Source organism: Muntiacus reevesi, chromosome 3, assembly GCF_963930625.1.
Source record: "Muntiacus reevesi chromosome 3, mMunRee1.1, whole genome shotgun sequence".
NCBI lineage: Eukaryota > Metazoa > Chordata > Mammalia > Artiodactyla > Cervidae > Muntiacus > Muntiacus reevesi.
In genome coordinates this window covers 157,651,111-157,657,267 of record NC_089251.1, presented here as the reverse complement: position 1 = coordinate 157,657,267, position 6,157 = coordinate 157,651,111, and positions in this window count along the sequence as shown.

The window sequence follows — 6,157 nt, the reverse complement described above, 5'->3', positions numbered from 1 at the left end:
GGCCTGACGCTGTGTGGAGCCCGAGGCGGGGACTTGGCGGGGACGGCATCCCTGAGGGAGGGGGAGTGGCCATTGCCTTCAAGGTTCCCAGGCTTCCTGGAGGAACTCTTGCCAGAGCTTCCAAAGCCCTGAAATAGACCCTGTAAAGCGTCCTTCCTTCCTGGCTTCCGCCCTCAGTGATGGTGGCACCGGGGAGGGGTGCGCCCCGACGTGCTGGGGGTGTGTGCTGCCCATGAGCCCTCTGCCTACATGGTGGACACCGGGGCTTCTATCCTAACACGCTCCTTCCGGAGCGAATCTGAGGGTCAGCCCAGGACACAGAGGCCCCCAGGCAGGAGAGGGTTCAGGGCCCAAGCTCCACGGAGCAGGAAGCTCACCCCCACAGCGGGGCACCTCCCGGGGAAGCAGGGGCTTCCTACATGGCGGCACCGCAAAGGTCTCTGTGCGTGCACGCACGCTGTAGCTTCAGTCGTGTCCAGCTCTTTGTGACCCCGTGGATTGTAGCCCGCCAGGCTCCTCTGTCCACGGGATTCTCCAGGCAGGAATCCTGGAGGGGTTTGCCATGCCCTCTTCCAAAGGGTCCTCATTACCGTTAATTTTGCATCTACCACGAGGACCTGCAAGGTTACTGGGAGGGGCCCCCTCCCCCGAGTCCCAGCCTGGCCCTGCCTGGCGACCCCCAGGGCTGTGCCAGCCTGTCAGTCATGGCCCTTGGAAGAACACTCTTTATTCCATGATCCGGGTCACGCACACGTGTGTGGGCTGTCAGGGAGTGCAAGGCCTCCAGCGGGCCTCCCGTGATGGAGGGCGTGACTGCCGGCTGACCACGAGCTGGACCCAGACCGTCCATGCCCCTGTCCTCGGAACGCGGCCTCTGCCCACTGTCCACACACCAGGGACCATGTTAGGGAGGTGACCTTGCAGCAGCTCCGCGGGGCAGAGACGGCCGGGATGTGACCTCGACGGAGCCCTTTATGGCCTCTGTGTGAACGTGAGACCTGGGCGGCAGGCCGGTCCCGCCTGGTGCTGCCCACGGCGAGCGCGGTATCTGAGGCCCTCGCTTATCAACTGCGCCTGCCGTCCGGGCCTCTCCGAGCCCTCCGTGTACCGAGCAGGTCCAAGTCTCACCCAGCAAACTCCCAAGACTGCGAACCAACCAAGCAAAGTGTGGTCAGTGGTGGTGAGCGCGGCTCCCCCATCGCTGTTCCCGATCTGTGGGCGTGCGCTGGGGGCGGCGGGAACCTCATCGGGGCCCAGTTATGAACGTTAGCCGGCCACCTGGGGACCCTGGGCCCCAGCACCCTGCAGGGGCCGACAGGGCTGTGCCCAGCTCAGGACCACACATGGCCCCGTGGCCGCCGGGCCCTGTGTGTCCTCCTGGCCGGCCCACCCATCCAGCGTGGGGTGTTGCTGTGACGGGATTCTCAGATGTCACGATCAATTGGCCTTAGGTAAAGCTGATGACCCTCCACGGCGCGGGCGGGCTGCCCTCTGGGAGGTGAAGGCCAGAAAAGACCAGGCCCCTGGAGGGAGAGGACGCCCTTCCCCAGACGGCCTCCAAGGAGGGAGTGCCTGCCCGCCTCCCTCCTTCCTTCTGGGGCCCAGAGCCCCCTGGTCCAGGGAGCAGACCCCTCCCTCCTCCCCTCCTGGGCTTCCCCCTGCCCTCTCCCCTCACCAGTCCGCCCTCCCCAGGGAGCCCTCGCTGACTCAGCTCCCGCCGCCCCAACCTCTGCCTCCCTCCACTGGGGCCATCAGAGCGGCTGCTCCCCAACACCCCTCCCTCCTCACTGTGCCCCGACGTCTGAGAACGGATGAGGAGTCACTTCCAGGCAAATCCTCCTATCACCCGCTGCCCCCCCCACCCCCCGGGGCCTCTAACCCTGACTGAGTCTCCCTCACCTCACCCTCCCTCTCTTTGGCCCAGCTCCTCCTCACCCAGAATTCTACCGGGACCCCACCTCGGGGCCCCCGCCTCTGCGCCTTCCCCAGCACCGTCCCCTCGGCCTGGGACACGCTACCTCGGGCCCCTGCCCTTCCCACGGTCCCTCCCACCGTCCACTGGCCTCCAGCAGCCGGTCACCCTGGCCCCGACCTTGCGCCGTGCAGACACTGCAGCTCGATCATGTCCCAGACTCTGTCTCCCGTGTCCAGGCTGGTCTCCTGGCCAGCGCCCCACGCTCCCTGCGCAGGTCCGCGCCCCACTGCGGCACGGGCCCTGGGGGGCCAAGTCACTGTCTGGGGGGCGGAAACAAGCTGCAACGTCACCAGCTGCCCGTGGCTTCCTTCATCAGAGCATCGTCCGCTCACCCCATTCCTGGCGCAAGGCATGCACCCCGCGAGACCCCCTCAAAAAAAGGACCGACTGTCACCATCCACTGTGCCATTCACCTGCCCCCGCACCTTCTCCCGGCCGCTGGGACCGGAGGGCTGTGCCTCTAGGACATCTGAGGCCTGGGGAGGAGGAGGAAACAGCCGGGGGGGGGGGGGGGGGCGCGCATCCTTGCAGACACTCGGCCTCCCTCCCATGTGTGCCTGGCGGTCGTTACTGTCTCGGTCCTGCTCTCCGTGCCCCGACAGCTGGACCTGGGGGCCCAGTGCCCACGGGCACCCTGCATACCTCTGCTCCTTCCCCCTCCTTACATTATCGAGTGAAATAACCCCAAGAACAGCCCCCCTGGTGATTCCAGCGCCCTCGAGGCCAGTCCAGAGGGGACGCCGGCCGCGGCCACCACGTGTCCCTCTAAGGGCCCCTGGGAGGGCAGTTGGGGGCCTGGGGTGCTCCATGGCAGGGCAGTGAGCGGGACCACCCGGCCGTTTCCGGGCCGTGTGGCGACCCCAGGGCTGCGGTCCCTGCAGTGCAGGACCAGGCGCTGGGCGCCCGGCTCTCCTCCCCGTCGGCCACCCGTCTGTGTTGTGACGGTCACGCTCGCCCTCCCTCTTGCTCGCTGACTGCCTCACGGAACAACCCCGCCTCCGCCAGCCCCCCAGGGCCTCCCAGCAGGAGACCAGGAGGGCGTGGAGCGCGGGGCAGCAGCGCCCTGGTGGGGGTTGCGGGACAGGGGAGGGGCCGAGCCTAAGGGTGCAGACCTAGGGATGGGGGCCCAGCCCAGGGGGGAGGGACGGAGGGAGGGGCGGGGCCCAGGGGGGAGGGACGGGGAAGGGGCGGAATCCAGGGGAGGGGGCGGAGCCCAGGGGAGGGGCGGAGCCCAGGGGAGGGACGTGGAGGGGCGGAGCCCACGGGGGAGGGACGTGGAGGGGCGGAATCCAGGGGAGGGGGCGAAGCCCAGGAGAGGGGGCGGAGCCCAGGGGGAGGTACGTGGAGGGGGCGGAACCCAGCGGAGGGGGCGGAGCCCAGGGGGGAGGGACGTGGAGGGGGCGGAGCCCAGGGGGAGGCACGTGGAGGGGCGGAGCCCAGGGGGAGGGACGTGGAGGGGGCGGAGCCCAGGGAGAGGGACGTGGAGGGGGCGGAACCCAGCGGAGGGGGCGGAGTCCAGGGGGAGGCACGTGGAGGGGCGGAGCCCAGGGGGAGGGACGTGGAGGGGGTGGAGCCCAGGGGGAGGCACGTGGAGGGGCGGAGCCCAGGGGGAGGGACGTGGAGGGGGCGGAGCCCAGGGGGAGGGACGTGGAGGGGGCGGAGTCCAGGAGGAGGCACGTGGAGGGGCGGAGCCCAGGGGGGAGGGACGGGGGAGGGGGCGGAGCCCAAGGGGAAGGCACGTGGAGGGGGCGGAGCCCAGGGGGAGGGACGGGGAGGGGGCGGAGCCCAGGGGGAGGCACGTGGAGGGGGCGGAGCCCAGGGGGAGGGACGGGGAGGGGGCGGAGCCCAGGGGGAGGCACGTGGAGGGGCGGAGCCCAAGGGGGAGGGGCTGGGGCGAACCCCTAACCCCGAGCCCCGGGAGACGCGAGGCTCCCAGAGTCAGAGACAGCCCGCCTGGCGCCGCCCTCAGGCCCAGGTTGGTGCCGGCTCTAAGGTCGGGAGGAGGGGAGGATTAGGTGGCCTTGCCCCTCTCCTCAGTGACACGCGCCCTGGAACGTCCCCAGGTCCCGCCTGTGAGAGCAGAGACCCGACCACCCCCTCATAATCCAGCCACTTGCACACCCGGCAGAGGTCCTGTCAAGTGCGAAGTGCCTGGTCGGCGCGCCAAGGACACACCGCACTTTGAGGAAGCCAGTGACTCTGGGGAGGCCAGTTCTTGTACTTTCCAAACCAACCACTTTCCTGAAAAATCTGAGGCCTGAAACAGACGGACCAGGAGCGCAGGAGCAGGTCTGCCGGCCCAGCCCAGGGTCAGCCCTCTGCCAGGGAGGCAGCCCAGCCACGCCCACGACGACGCACACGCGGCCCCTGGGGGTCAGTGGCCGAGGCCTGGGGGACAGAGGCCCGCCCCTTGTCCGCCCGGCCGGTGCTCAGCCCGCCCTTGTTGAGAGCAGAACGGCGCAGAAGGGCCTGGCTGACTTAAGCTCCTGGGCAGTTACTGCTTCGAGAAGAAAGGCCCTACCGGGAGGAGGGCAGGGTGCCATCGGCAGTCCCTGTGGGGCAGAGGGGTCCTGGCTACCCTGGGGCTGGGGTCAGGTGACGGGCGACCAGGCCCTGCGATCAGAAGCAGCCGGTAGGCCGCCACCTGCCTTGTCCTGCTGCAAAGCACACTGGGGTCCCAGGGGCCCGTCTTCCAGGTCTTGGGGGCCGAGGGTCTCCTGAAGGTCAGGCTCACCTCTCTCATCCCCTGAAGGGAATGGTGCTGGACTGGCGTTCAGGAGGATGAGCAAGGATGACAGCAGCTCCTGGAAGAGCCGCACAAGGGTCCTCCAGCGCACGACACCCGCTGCCCCCAGCCCCGCTGCCACCGGGCCCAGCCCAGGGCCATGGACTGGGGCATCAGAACGCCAACCCCAGGCCCCCACTCTGCCTAACCACACCCGGGTCAGCGGGCGGCCGGGGCCTCTGCGTCCTGTGTCACTAGGATCCTCTGCGTGGGAAAACACTTGCAAGTCCAAGAGGAAGGATCTGGATGGGGCCACAGTAAGCAGGGGCGACTGGGGGAGCCTCCGCTTGTCAACAAGCAGCTGGCCCCCACAGCCACCCCCAAGGTGAGACCATCCGCCTGCCTGGGTGGGGCCTTCCTGTGGGTGCCCTCCCTCCGCCTACTTCTCGGGGGGGGGGGGGAGGGGGGGGGGCAGGCCCCGCACGTCCCTCCCCCTCCCGCCTGCCCCTCCCTCACCGGGACTGGGTGGAGGAGTGTGGGGTACACTTTGTTTCCAGGCACATTTTAATGGAGGCAGGCTGACCAAGGTCCCACAGAATGGGGGTGCAGGGCCGTGTCAGGGCCCAGCTCCCTGCTGACAGTGTCCTAGAAAACCCCTTCTGTTTTCAAGGAGACCTGGCAGGAAGCAGGGACACTGGCCCGCGGACCCCAGACCACCTCTTGTACCACCGAGCTCGCCTCAGCCCCCACCCCACAGAGCCTGCCAGCCCTCCGCCGCCTCCCGGGGCCTGAAGGAGAGAGGCTCCGGCTGGCCCTCTGCTTGGCGACTTGCTGCCAGAGTCCTTCTGTAGCCTTGCTCACTGCCAGCCCCCAGCACCCACGCACAAACCTCCAGGACCACCCAACCTCCGATCTGCAGGTACCCCACACCCCGCGCTTCCCTCTAGATGCTTCTGGGGGCAACAAGAGACAGGAACTCTGCCTAGAACCTGGGTGCCGGTCCTGCAGGACGGCCCTTTCAGAGTCTAGCCCTCGGGAGCAGACTCGGAAAACCTGCATTTCAGGCCACCCCTGGATGGAGGGTGGGGGCCGGGGTACAGGGGGCCTAGCAGAGGCCTTGCTGAGAGGAGACGGGAGGGAGTGGAGGGCGGGGGCGGGGCTCTTCCCGAAGGAAGAACGGGCAGGCAGCCCACGGAGTGCTGTGCGCGGAGCTGGCCCGACCTGGTCCATACAGCAGAGCGAGACCAACCCGGTCCCCACAGCAGGCCCGGCCCGACCCGGTCCCCACAGCGAGCCGGCCCGACCCGCCTCTACAGCAGGCCCAGGGGCGGTCCCGAGGCTTCGGCTCTGGACCCAGCTAGTCGCGGCGGAGGCGACAGCCATCGGCCAGGTCCAGGCCGGGACGCAGGAAGCGGCGCCTCTGGCGCCCTGACACGCTCACCTGCGGGGATGGGAGT